The sequence below is a fragment of the Haliaeetus leucocephalus genome, unplaced genomic scaffold, assembly GCF_000737465.1.
Source record: "Haliaeetus leucocephalus isolate CR32 unplaced genomic scaffold, Haliaeetus_leucocephalus-4.0 Scaffold21, whole genome shotgun sequence".
Taxonomy (NCBI): Eukaryota; Metazoa; Chordata; class Aves; order Accipitriformes; family Accipitridae; genus Haliaeetus; species Haliaeetus leucocephalus.
In genome coordinates, this window is record NW_010972457.1 from 418,777 (window position 1) to 433,390 (window position 14,614).

Consider the following 14,614-nt stretch of genomic DNA (forward strand, 5'->3'; position numbering starts at 1 on the left):
CAAACACACCATCCCTGACAAAACCCCCTGATTTTGAAAGCTATTTTTTCAGCATTAGCAAAGTGTAGCCTAACAGTGCCTTCACTGTAGTCTTGCATGAAAGTAATCACTTTTCTGTACTTTTCCTATGACAAATTTATTTTTCCTATATGCTTTTCCTGGCTGGTGCAATTGGCATGGCTTGACTGACAATGAGCCAGAAAGATGTGAGTGTAGGGAAAACTCACAGCTCTCTCAGCTGTTGGCACAGTGGAGGGCAAGAGCATAGCAGAAGTGATGCATTCAAGCACAGCTCTGTGAGTTAGTATTACCTGCCTGCCAGCTTGTGAACACTACTGGCAGTGCAAGTAAATGCAGATTATTCACACCCTTGTAAACTAAGAGAAGGTGTTGGAAACTAACTGCATAGAAAAATGTAACAAACTTTTGTGAGTATTCCTCAACTGTAGGAGCAAGTGAGTGCTGTTATTTGATTCCAGGATTTTAAGAGATAAAGTAAGTTGATTTGCAAACTAAAATGAATCCTGAATCATGCTTGAATCAAAACCTTTTGTTAAGGATGTTAACAGCACATCTAATGTTTTACTGTGTACTGTTACCAGAACAGAACTATAGCCCTATTAGGACACCAGTCTCATGTATTCCTATCATTTGGGAGACCATCTTTGAATCATGATGCTATAGTTGAGTCTTACGGAGAGCATCTTAGTAATTCCATCTACCTACTCTGAAGGTGATACAATGCCAAAGGAAATACCAAAGTTGGTGGTACTGAATAATAAATTCATATGACAACTCATCCTAAACCTCCAGAGTCCCCGTTCCCTACTTGCTGGGCATTAGTGATTTGAAGGTATCACTGCCTACATTTTTGAGTTTTAAGATGACATTCAAAGAAAGCTTGTGAATTTTCATTCATGCATATGAAGCAGAAATTATAAAATATTTCTCTACTAAACCGGTTCCTCTGCTTTCTAAACAAATCCTAGTTATGCACTTGCCTTCAGAAAAGTAACTTAGAAAAACCTCATGAGTACTGAAAACACACATTAAAGAATGACTCTCACACTTTGTTAAAAGGGAGGGTGGGGGGTGGGAGGGTGGAAATCCCCTTGTCAAGTGAAACAAAAAGTAGTTTTGAATCAAGGAAGCTGATTAAGAATACACCCGTGGTTTTTATGACTTACGAAAGCTCAGCAGACGTGATAATGTCACAGGGCCATGTTATAAGAGATAGCACAAGCATACAAGCAAAATAAGCTCATTATCCAGTCCAACAAATGCCCATAAAGTCTCTTACTTTTTACTTCAGTGCAGCTCAGTAAACTATGAAATCCAGGAGAAAAAGATGAAACATACTGTAACCAGAAGAAGATACAATTCAAGAATTTATCTCAGTAAACGCTAAAGTAGACATGGACAGAAGAATACATAGATTAAGATCAAAAGCACTTTCTTTCTGGAATCAGTGATGACAGAAACCAAGATGAATATGACACTATCTGACTAGCCTAGGTTTAGTTGTAAGCAGCACTGGCCAAAAACTGCATTTAATACAGTACATTTAAGATCCAGTAATGTATGTGGTTGAAAAGGAATGGCAGGGACGAATATAAAAGGATCTGCTGCAAATACCGTCAAGTAGATACCAAAGCTCGAAGTGGAAAAGCTTTAGAAATTAGACTACTTGTGATGTTTTTGAGAAGTGGGAAATGACAAGTAAGTTCTGTGGCACAGAGTTTATTTTAATGGAACAGCAGTAAAAGAAATGACACAGTGGAAGCATTTTGTGTGGTCCTGTTCATATTTTCACTGGATGGACAGAGTGCTGATTCCACCATAAGCTTTTATTAACAGCCAAATCCGACAAAATGTGATTTTAAGCTAAAATATATACATATATAAATTGTTTATTATTTAAATTTCAAAACAATCATAGCATTCAGACTAAGAACTAAGCTCTTGCCAATTTTACAGAACATAACACTAAGAAGATTATATATCAGTCTGTCGTGGTTTCACCCCAGCCAGCAACTAAGCACCACGCAGCCGCTCACTCACTCCCCCCCATCCAGTGGGATTGGGGAGAAAATCAGGAAAAGAAGTAAAACTCCTGGGTTGAGATAAGAACGATTTAATAGAACAGAAAAGAAGAGACTAATAATGATAATGATAACACTAATAAAATGACAACAGTAGTAATAGAAGGATTGAAATGTACAAATGATGCGCAGGGCAATTGCTTACCACCCGCCGACAGACACCCAGCTAGTCCCCAAGCGGTGATTCCCTGCCCCCCCACTTCCCAGTTCCTAAACTAGATGGGACGTCCCATGGTATGGAATACACTGTTGGCCGGTTTGGGTCAGGTGCCCTGGCTGGGCATGAGAAGCTGAAAAATCCTTGACTGTAGTCTAAACACTACTGAGCAACAACTGAAAACATCAGTGTTATCAACATTCTTCACATACTGAACTCAAAACATAGCACTGTACCAGCTACTAGGAAGACAGTTAACTCTATCCCAGCTGAAACCAGGACACAGTCTAAACATTTTCTCAGTATACTGCAATGAGAAAACAGTTAGGGTCTTCCTCTCTGCCCCCCCTTTCTTAAATGCATTCCTCCCTCTAAAGTTTGCTTAGTGCTTAATTCTCAAATCACAATGTTGCTACTCTCAGCTGGCTTCACCTTCTGAGCAAATTTTGCCAACAGCCAAACGTTCAAGAACTTAAACCACTGAAGAATGTACGAATGGCAGCATCAAGAAAAACCACAAGGTCCATTTAGTTCAACAACCTGTCCCTGATAGAAGCCCCTGGGAAGTATCTACCGGGTCCTTAGATATTTTGAAGCACTTCCCAGTGCTCTGGAGGGTGCTCTGAACAGCGTACCCTCCACTCCATTGTTTTTCCAGCTTTGATACTTTGGACCCAACACCCCTTCATCACATTTGTTGTCCCCTGTAGTCACTTCATTTCTCCAAGCTTTTGCTTCCCTTATCCCTTCCACCTTTTCCAAGCAAAAGTTCTTTGGTCTTGCTAGGGCTTGACACCATCCTGTTCCTAAAAAGGAACTGGTATAGACCAATAGCAGCAAGCAAATACCTAGGGAAGAGTGTAAGAGGACAAGCATGAAATGGTATTTCACCCAGTACTATAGAAATCGCTAACAATTTATGGCCTATGTCTTTTGTATTTCATAATCTTCAGTGGACATTTCTCCCATGAATTTGTTCAGTCATGTTTAGAAACCGTGCAAGCTTTACATGGCTCCCACCCGCTGTAGTCAGGAGCTACACAGCTTAAATACAGCTTTGAGAACAACATTCTTTTATTTATTTTGAACTTCTCAGCTCCGGACATAACTTGATATCCTCTCATTCTTGTACTGAAAAAGACATTGAGGGAAAAAAAGAAATAAAGTCAATCTCTAATCACTCCACTGTATTCATGATATGAATCAATTAATTTGAGAGTGCTCAGTTTTTAGCAGACTGCTTTTTAACAGGTGTGTGAAACAAGAAATTACATTCAATGGAGAGATTGTCTTGAGGTAGCACTCCTCTATCCCAACTCACCCATCCAGATGGTAATAGGAGCTAACAGGAAATAGATGGGGAAAGACTTTCTATGCCTTAATTATCTTCCAGGGTGAACTGACTTTTTTTTTTTTTTTTTTCTGGCTGCTTTCATTTTGGTTTGAGGGCTTCAGGACCACCAGAGCACAAAAAGGCTGTGTATGATCAGATTTGTCTTTGTCAAGTACTTCCTTGCCTTCTGCAGAGCTTTTGGGTTTAGGGGGTTCAGAGTTTAGAAACTCCCGATAGCCCTGATGTGCAGTATTAAGTCTTGTATAGGAAGGCCAGATAGATAAAAGTACATGATGTTTGTACTTTGAGACAATAAAGATGGTTGGAACATCTATCTAGCAAAGACAACCTTGCATGACAGAAGATACTGGCTTTTTAACAGTTTTGAATAGATTGGGCAGGTCACAGCCATACACCAGGAATCAAGAACCATTAATTAGCCCAAAAAGGCCTGCAGTAATGAATGTAAGCCTGGGTCGAAACCCAGTGAAAAGCTGGGGGGGGGGATGGGTGTAAGAAAGAAGAAAGAAAAGTTTAATAATGACAGAGCTTGAAAAACAAGAGCATGAATAAGTCTGGCTCACACAAGTAGTTAAGGAGAACTGGGCAGGAGGAGTGTACTTTGCTTCTTTTATTACCATACAGACTGCACACTAGGGAAGCAGATTCACAGCATGGTGCTACAGACAGTGGTAGGTTAAAACCGTTTAAGAGAGCTAGCTCTGTGACAGTGCTACTCTAGCACGAATCCCTGGTGTAAGCTATAAACAAGTATAAAAGAACGAAGATATTTCCAATACAATTGCCCGTGACAGACTACACCTATACAGAAAGATACTTCAACCAGTGTGGGGAAGCAAACAAATTCTTTTAAAAACTCTTTGACTCTATAAACCCCAAATAAAAATAGCTCTTCTACTGTACTGAAGCTTAGCTAGTTACTATAGAAAACAAATTTTAAACTAAATGGGAAGGTCCACACAAAGTGACAAAGCATATCGCCCACAAGACAGTATTTGGTGAAACGTGAAACATTACCCAGGGTTAATTCCCTCACAAATCTTTTCTGAGTTTCTTAAAACTTAGCCAGATTGCAACTCTTCTAGCTGAAATTTCCCATACCAGCTGTCTGCCTTGGGCTGAATTTATTTTGGAAAACTCCAGCCAAAACTATTCAGCCATTTCAGAGAAATGCTCTCACAATCTTTTATTTGGAAACTTTTAGCACTCTAATGCTTTACAGTAGAGTTTCTGAAATTAGATGGGAAAGGAGAGAGAATAGAAGATACACCTATGGCCATTTATGAAAGTCTGCCCAATTTTGGCCAAGCCTAAAAATGCGCACCCCACAAAACAATCCCGAACATGATCTGGTGTGAAGCTATAGGGCAAAATCAACCTTTTGCTATAATAGCTGCTTCCAGGTATTGTATCCTTGGGCTGCGTTGAGTGTTACAACCAAAACCAGAAAAATCTCTCCCCTGTGCTCTCAATGATCTCATCATCTTGCTACTTCAGCAGGATGGGAAGAGAGCTCACAGGCAGAATATGTATTATACAATATGGGGAGGAAGCACATGGCATTAGTTGGTACTAGCTAGGAAAGGAAGGAAAATCTTCAGGATTGGGGGGGGAAGTGGGAAGGTTAGGGGATTCAGGGGGGGAAACTGAGGAAATGGGTATTGGGTGAGAAAAATTAGGACAAAACAGGATACAAAATGCTGCAACAGTGAACCTGGGAAAGGGACAGAGACAGATGAGAGCTCTGGGGAAGGAGAACAGGAGCGAGTAGATAACTAAAGGCTAGGGTGGGAAAGCACTCAGACTTGGAGATGAGTCTGGGCCCACTTGGAAGACTGGGAAGGAAACGAGCACCGCAGCTGGGTGAAGCAGGGTGCAGAGATGCCTGCTTCTAGAGCAAGAAATTTAGGGCTGCCACCAGAAGCCAGAGAAATGGACTAAGTGAATGCAAGCTTTTGTCCCCAGTGTAAGTGAATTACATTGGTTTTAAATCAAAGATTTTTTTAATTTTTTTTTTAAATAGGCCAACTCTTTACTGGAATAGAATGGACGACGCAAGCAAATCTCTGCCTTCAGCAACATCCAAGAACACTAAATACTTTAGAAAATCTGAACCAGGGGTTTCAGAGTAAATCCTCCAAGAAACAGACAATTAGTTATCACCTATGAAAATATTCAAGTGACTTTGCTAGAATCATTGTGTGAGAAGCTAAAGATGGAGTCCAACTTTCCAGAACAGCAATCTGTCTTAATCAAAAGACCATGTCCTCCCTTTCTGCAAGACTTCACCTCATTCACTGTATACTTTTCAAATTTCCAGATGAGCCAGAAGTAACAGAGTCCTTTCACTATGCTATTTTGATTCATTCCTAAAACAAGGTAGGGAAAAAAGAATACATAATTATATAAAGACTTCATCATAATTTATGGGAACAAGAAGATTGCACAAACAATGTAGATAACCCTAAGTTTTGACAAGATAAACCTATTTGTCATTGCAACCTTTGCAAGATAGTTTTATCAATCTTTTTTTCATTTAATATGCAAGACCTGACTTTCTCCTCACTTGCGCTGTTCCACTGGTTTAACGAGTTGCCCTCGCTTTATGTTAACATGAGAGCACAATTAATTCTTCTGTCTGGAAGAAATGAAAACTACAGTATCTGGAGGAAAGCAGTCTAAACAGATATTTGATGGGAATGATATACTCAGCAAACAGTATTTCTGAGAGAGCCAGGAATGACACAAACACTTTGTTGGTAAATACCAAAGACAAATCATGTGCTGTTTTTTCAGGTATACCCAGATAAACTATCTCCTTTTAGAAGTACCACTACTTGATAACAAGCCTTCATAAAATCTGAAAAAAAGGAAAAGAGGAAAAAAAAAAATCACAGACAGAGAAGAATCAAAAGCAAATTGCTACTGGAGGTAGAAAAGGGAGCTTAGGGAAGATGACAAAAACTAACAGGAAAAAAAATGATTTTTTAGTTACCTACATCACTGCTTTCTTGTAAGGTTTTATAAAAACCACATTGAATAAAAGTATGAAAATACAGTAGGATTGGGTATGTAGGATACAGCAAGAAGATGTGGTACATGTGCTTCTACTGAGGTTTACATATCTATGTACTAGGAAGACATAGAATAGCTTGAGACTTAGCTGAGAAGCAACACAAAATAAAGACTGTCTCCTGGTTGTTCAATACATTGAAGGGCAGAAAATCAGAACATAATGAAGGTATACATAACTCACTGAAAGATTAGATAGCTCTGCTAAAAGATTAACAATAGCCCATAAGCATTTCCATGCACTAAGATTTTGGTTTAAATCTTTGCCCCTTTAAATTACCGATCACATTGGTGGTTTTCCAATGGAAAACGTACCTTTAGAAAGTGCTGTAATTCTCCACTGTCACCTGTCAAATAATGGGAAATAATATCTGCAACAGACAAAACAGATACACCACAATGTTTGAAATATTTAAGACTAGTCTTAACTAAAAGCAGGAGAACAAGCTTTAATACCGAATACAAGCTATCACAAGATCCTGGCCTAGTAGTAGGTATTATATTAAACATGACATTGGGTTTAAAGATTAAAAAAATTTAAAAAAATAAAAAAATCATACCAGACAGAACATGAGGATTAATTAAAAGACAACTGAAGGATTAGATTGTGTGGTTTTATTTGTTCCTAAGAGTAGAAATTCTCTTAAGATGTGTGGTCCAAGATTAGATTCTACCCTGAAGCACCAGAATGAACACTTATTTATTTTACAACTGATTTTCAATGGTTATTGCTGGCAGGACAGCAACCTGAAGCGGTTGTATTGAAAAACAGACAAATAATACCTTTGTGAAAGAGCAGTAAGAGTTTATAGTTCATCTTTTACTTGAAGTTTCTAATCAGTTTAAACAGAGTGAGAAACACATTTTTAAAGGAAACGCACAAATGCAGAAAACAAGACAATTCCTTTCATGACGTGTTTTCCAATTAAAACGCCTAGACATCTAGACATTACTTTTTCATAATTCATTGCTTGTCATGATAACACTTGTTCTAGGGTGAATGAGAATCAATTTTACGAACTGCTTTCTCCTCTGCTGCTTCAGATTACAGATCATATGAAACTCCACTAAAAAATATGGTAAATATTGAAATGCAACAGCTATTAGCTATTTTGTTTGGTCAATTCTGTAAGCCAGATATTGTCCCCCAGGCAATGTTACAGTCTTATATTCAAGAAACCTAGGTAACTCCTTTTGTTAAATATTCCTCTTAGTTTAGTAGCACCTTCAGTTAGGAGGACATGAGTTTTTTCTTACAAATCTCATTTTCCTTGAATTGATTAATTAGCTAAATTTACATTAGCTTTAAATTTTTTTTACTCAAGTTATAAATATTATTTCTTTTGGAAGTTATTTCCCTTAATTATTAAAGAATAAACTGATGAAAACTAGAGAATTTAATTGTTCTTACTAGCTTGGCTTCAGTAACCAAAATCAATTCAAGGAATTGCACGGAATTCCATATAGTTCTCTCAGTGAGCTTTTTACCGATATGTAGTACGAGGCTCTCTGTAGAACCCAAACCCCATGCTTTTCCTTCTCAACTTGCATTACTTCAACTGCCAAACTTCAGTTCAAACAAGTAGCAGTGAAAAGTTTAAACACTACTAATGCTAAAACCACATCTCCTAGCTCTATACACAGCAAGAGCAAGACTACTGCATCCATGCCCACCCTCAGCTGTAAGTCAAGTCACTCATCACAACCCACCCCACCAGCAGTTACTACCCTTCAGGTATGCCAATTACACAAGTGAATCATCCCATACATTGAAGAGCAATCCCTAACTCAGTCAAAAGCAAGTGATAGTCGATATAAACTGTGTTTGTAAATCAGCTGGGGGCGGGGTGGGGTGGGTAGCATGGGGAAATCACACTGTTAGCTCAGTTGCCAGATCCAAGTCATCTTTGGGCTTTCCTGAAGATAGGGGAAGATAACCAGTCAACAGTGTCATGATGGTAGGCATCTTCAGTCAACACTAGAACTGAATCTATAGCCATAAGCCATCTCAAAACTTAAGTGTTGCAGAGCTCTGATATTCCCATCTTAAACAAGGACTTTTTACCTTCCAATTTTAAAAGATTTCAACAAATGACATGTTCAATGCTACATTGCATGTGTCTGGAATTCACTCCTAAAGGAGTTTTGTATATTGAAAGAAGCATTCGAGAAAGAAATTTTCAAAACTGCTCCAGGTCAGCCTGTTTTTATTTACATGGGAAGTCACTGATCCCATTTAATTCACTTGAATTAATGTATTAAATATTGGCTTAACTGTACCCTACTATAATTAACAGTGGTAATTCACTTCAGTGGGATCAGAGTTCAGATATTTAATGCTTTCAGTGATCCCAAACTTACTTTCTCATTTCATATATAATTATATATGGATTATATCCTCTAGCAGCATCCAGTATTAGCATCATCTTAATTACTTGGGGGTTTTTTTCCCCTCTTCCATTAAACTAAACCACGCTAATACTGTTGACTAGCTGCAAGAAATGTTTATTCTGTGGTGCAAGTGGAGAAACTGTCACAGGTAATTGTTAGGCTGATGTAAAACAGCTTGTTGAAATGTCAGCCTGGAACTACAGCAAATATGTCACGTGAAGGATTACTTAAAATTTACTTCAATGAACAATGTTTAATGATGGTTTATACAGTTTTATAAAAGCACCTTAACACCTTTCTGATCTAAAACAGAACACTTAAGTATTCCAAACCAACAGCAGACCACCCAATACTTTTGCCTGGAAGCCTCAGCAATCCCATCTTTGGAGGGCAGTGTACATACTCTTAATACTATGAACATTTTAATTGCATTTAGATTATTATCTCATGCTCTGGCAAAAACCTATTGCATTTAATTAAAGTAAAATAATGTGGTAGTTAAATATTAAATAAACAGCTATTTTTGTGTATACATGCAAAGGAATGCAAAGCGTTCTTGTAATCAATCGATCAGTGTTTAATAACCATTTACATATCATGACAAAATTTAGGAATAAGAGCCCAAAGGTTACCACTGATTAAACAAGTCAGGCTCTTGAACCGTAGCATTCTACTGCATGTTATAACCATGTACTCTTCAGAGCCCCAAACCTGCACTTCCCCCATGTAGGCAAGTATGTGCTGATGTCAATCTGGGGTCACTCCGATGATCGCAAAGAATTCTGATGCCTTCCGCTTAAGCTGCAGAGCTGGATGGTAAATTCAAGAAAAATATCCACTAAAAACAATCTCCATAATTCATTCACATACCAAAACTCAGTAACAGCAATGATGAACAATTATGCTTTCAGTTAGACCTGGCACAGCAACAAACTCTTGCTTTTTGTGTTACTAATCCAGATCCATCCTGAAAACAGGAGTTATAGAAACCCCCCCAGTCATTTTGAAACAAAGACACATATTTATGGTTGACAATGTGTGAAGTCTTCAGGATTTCCCAAGAAGTTTACTACACTAGCTTCTGACTCTCCTTCTTTCTTTATAGGACATAATGTGATTCAGCTGCAATTACTAGGTCCAGGCTTGTCACCCTGACTTACTGCAAGTGGCACTGCACCCTGTAGCTAGCCTAACTTACTTCACAAGGTGGCCGTATAAGTTGCCTGAGCACCTGTTTCACTTGCAGTTCTTGCCTTAAGACAATTACAATTATAGCTGGCTATTGCTCTGGGAGAGGTGTGGATTTTTCAAGCAATGGCCTGCTGCCTAGAGATGTGGGTCACTTTGTACTCGGTGAAGCAAGGATTTGCCTTCCCAATAACCAGTAGCTCTCCATGGTCCTTCAGTCTCTTCAATCACTTCATTTATTGCACACGAGTTCATGTGGTTTTGCTAATCAGTACTAGTGATCCGGACATCTGGTGCTCTATCTAGTGTATAAACAGATTTCAAGCCTAAATCATGTTTCAATCATTTCCCTTAAATTATTATAACACAGAAGAAGAAAAACAAGTCCCAAGAGTAAGACTCACTTCAGTTCTTGATCTCTCTTCGTTTATGTCAGATTAAGCCTTTGATTCTCAGAAAACAACCTACATGCCAACTCTACAGTAAACACCTAGTCTGGCGGTCTTCATGTTGGGTTATCAATAACTTGAGCTTGAATTAGAGCTCAGAGCACTCCGCAGCCTAGTAGCATGCCTATTTGTGAAGACTAGGGCAACTACAGAATTAGATAGCAAGTGATGCTTTAAGCAGGTCACACATGTCTAAGTAACTGAGGGTCTGGGTGAGAGCCATCTGAAGTCTAAGTAATGTACAGAGTAGCTATAAAAAAAGAATTTTTTTTACATCAATAGAAGTCCAGTATTCTACATTTACACCAAACAAAGCATGGAAAATGGCATGTACACAGATCTTCAAGCCAGACTGCAAGCTAGTATTGACACCATGTGAAGCATCCCATATGAAATGTAAGGTAGCTTATCTCTCTTCCACTAAACAGTATGCTATGCCTTTTTGGGAAGATGAGAGCAAGCACCAAGGCAGCAACTGAAGAGCTTTAGTTGTGCACCTACAGACACAGTGTTGGCACACATTTCCCCTATAGATTGAACTAGAACAGTAAAATCCAAAATATAGTTTAAATTTTAAATGGTATTACATACAAATTTTGCGATAATGCAATTTCTGTGTTTAAAACAGTATCATTATCTGAAAAATCTGCTTCACAGTGAAAGAAGATAGACAAAGGAGATATGGCTTCAACTTCCAGCTCTGCCAGAGACTCCCTATGTGAGCTTAAGCAAAACATAAATGTTTTGCTGTTCTCCATTTTAGAAACCAGGAGCAGCAAATACCTCTTTTCTCCCTCTCCTGCCATCTGCCTTTTTTGTTTACACTGCAGTACTGAGAAGACACACAGACATGACTTAGTCAAAACACAGTTACTCTCATTCATTTGAACAGGAGTTTCTCAAGATGCTGGTCACTCAGTTATGTCCCTCTTCTTAGTGTCTACAAAGAGAATTAAGCCAAGGTTTAATTAAAAGAAAGGCTTTTTCACTTATGGTAGGAATCAAATTTCTGTTCTGCGAGGCAGAAAGGCCTAGTGTGATATCTTCCAAAAAAAGTTTTAAAAATCTTAAATTACTACTATTTGAAGTGATGATTCAGATCACTGCCAAGTCATGATTTCTTAGAACAAATACGTCTTCCATTTTATGTCTCATTTATTTCAATACTACCTTAATCTTATACTACTCAATATTTATCAGATGTTTCTCATACAAGAGAAGAAGAGAAAGACTACTTAGCAATAACATCTTAGATGACAACACAAAAGGTATGGAAAATACAATCCAGTAATCAAGGAGTGATATTTGCTATATAACACAGCTCATCATAGCAATTCACACATAATGTACTAGTAGTCTGTTATTTATCCCTTTTTATGGTACTCTAGTTTTCCATTAAGTCCATTTAGGATTATAAACTGCTGCCTGCTTTGACAGAGAGGGACAATGCTCCAGCTACAGCTTGCGGGGGGAGAGCAGGGAATAAATCCACATTGCACAAGTTAAAACAAGATGATTCCTACCTTTCATTTCTCATCTACCCTATAATTCTGCTTTTGATACTGCAATTAAACATAAAAGTTCAGGATATACTTTTATACCTTGCCTGAAGTTAGAAAACTGCCAACTTTTCAGCCAGGGTGCAACTTGCAATTCTCTTTTTCTTTAATATTAGCAAGTGAAGAAAATGTAAAAAATGCAAAATTTAGAAGATTGAGGTAAAGTTATCATGAAGTAACACTACTAGTCAGACTACAACAAAAATCTGAAAACCGAAGACTTAAAAGTAACTGTAATTCAATATGCAAAAGGACCTAACCCATTACTCTGTTGAAATTAATGAGCACTATTCCATCAATTGTAACCGAAAACAAGTAAATTAAGTGCTCATCCACTTACCAGAGTGCATCTTCAAAAAAGCAAAGAAGGCTTTAGAGATAGTGTTCTGAGTCTTAACTTGGAATTTTTCTATAATTCATTCTTAAACAAAAGAGAAAGTTCATGCCTTACTAGCTTTTATAAATATCTCTGTAGTTCCCTTCATTTTTCACATTAGTCTCAGGGGACTATAAATTATTAAATATTTTAAGGTATGGCCACAATAGGCCATCACAGAATAAAGGTGGTCTCCTGGCTACCTCTCCCTTCCCTGACAGCATTACCCTCAGCATATAGCTCTAAAGAGTTTTATAATGCTTGAGAAACAAACAACTCTGAACTCCCTTGGTTAAGTTTCTTGGATTAGTTGCTATTCGATAAACTAGCTGATTTTGATACTGCTGCAGTAGTAACACAAAATCATCCACTATCATCTCAGTCTCCAGCTGGAGAAGAGTACCAGTGTAAAGAAGGTATGTGTCTTCATAGACAAGGTTTGTAAAAACAAATTGGGAAATTATTTATGGGTCTGCTGGGAAAGTCTTGCGATTTAGGGTACAGGAAAAGAGCCAAAGCCTCTGAAACATCTTTCACACAGGGACATACCTATAGCATACTGCTCGGATCATTGTTTCAGTTAAAAGTTACTCGGGAAGCATTTAACCTTTATTAGCCTAAAGTATTGGCCATTATTGAATACAAATATACACCCTCTTCTCCTAAAACCTTTAGATCCAACATGCCACTGACTTGAAATCAATTCTAAACTTTAAGTATCTTCAGTTAGCAGTCAGCTTGCTAAAAACAATGCTAAGATTGTATGTTTCTATTTGACAAATAGGAAAAAAGTATTTTCTGAGCATACACCTTGTAAAATGTTTAGTTTTATAAAAGCTCTCTTTTTTCCATGGATCAAAATTATTTAAGATCAGTTGTCTTTGTAACCAGTACACCTTACTCTTTCAGATTTGGAGAAGCAAGCCAAAATACTCACATAACTACCCTAACATTTAGGCACAGAGTTGTAATTCTTAGCAAGCCGCATTTGTGAATATCTGATTATTTTTTTATCTCATCACTTTGAAGAAGCAGTCTTGTTTGCTCATCATTAAAAAAAACCAGTATGCTTTAAGCTGGCAACAAGTTGAGAACTTGTCTCTTCTTAGCACTCCCTGAAGTTAACGTTTGTAAAACCACCTTGTAGGGCAAATTGGTCAATTGCTGACTTTATGCTTTTTAGAGACATAGCACTGTATTCATTTCTACTGAGAAGCTGACAACTCTGACACACTGAAGACTACAGATTCCCAGGACTTGTCTCCTTCCAAACAGCAGCCAAAGTGTGCATTGGGGTTTTTGGTTTTTGTTTGGTTTGGGGTTTTTTTGGGGGGGGGAGGAACAGGAAAAAAAAAAAAAAATGAAGTGGTACATCAGAAGTACAAACTGTGCTTCAAATAAGTGAATCGGAATGTGCAACTCCTTGACACTATATAATAAAATCCACTGAACTGATGGACTTGGTGAAAAGCATGAGTTCAACCAGCTTCTGCTGGACAGGAATTCTGCTGTTGATACACCCTTTATGTGGAAAGGTAAAGTACCATTAAGGTGCTCCTAAAATGACTGAATCCACATTTAAACAGAGAACTCTGGCTAGTCATGGACTTCTCTACAAGGTTCATTATCAGGAAATGCCCATTTTAATTACCCTCCTAAAGGCTACAGAATTCAGCCAGAGGACAAAACTGTTCAGCAAACAACAGCTAGCTTCATTAAGTATATAAAGGATTTCCACAGCTGAATCTTTATCCTTCTTTGACAACCTTCCCATCTTCCTCTATTTCACCTTCTTTCTCCTCTGGAGGATGCTGTGTCATTGTTTGATGAGCCTCCACTACTATTAGCCTTTCCTTGCTCACTATTAAGAGTGTCAGAAGTTTTCCTTGGCTGAGATTAGTCTGGATTTAACATCAACTTTTACAGTGCTAGGAGGAAGAACGGCTTTGATCAGTACTGAACATTT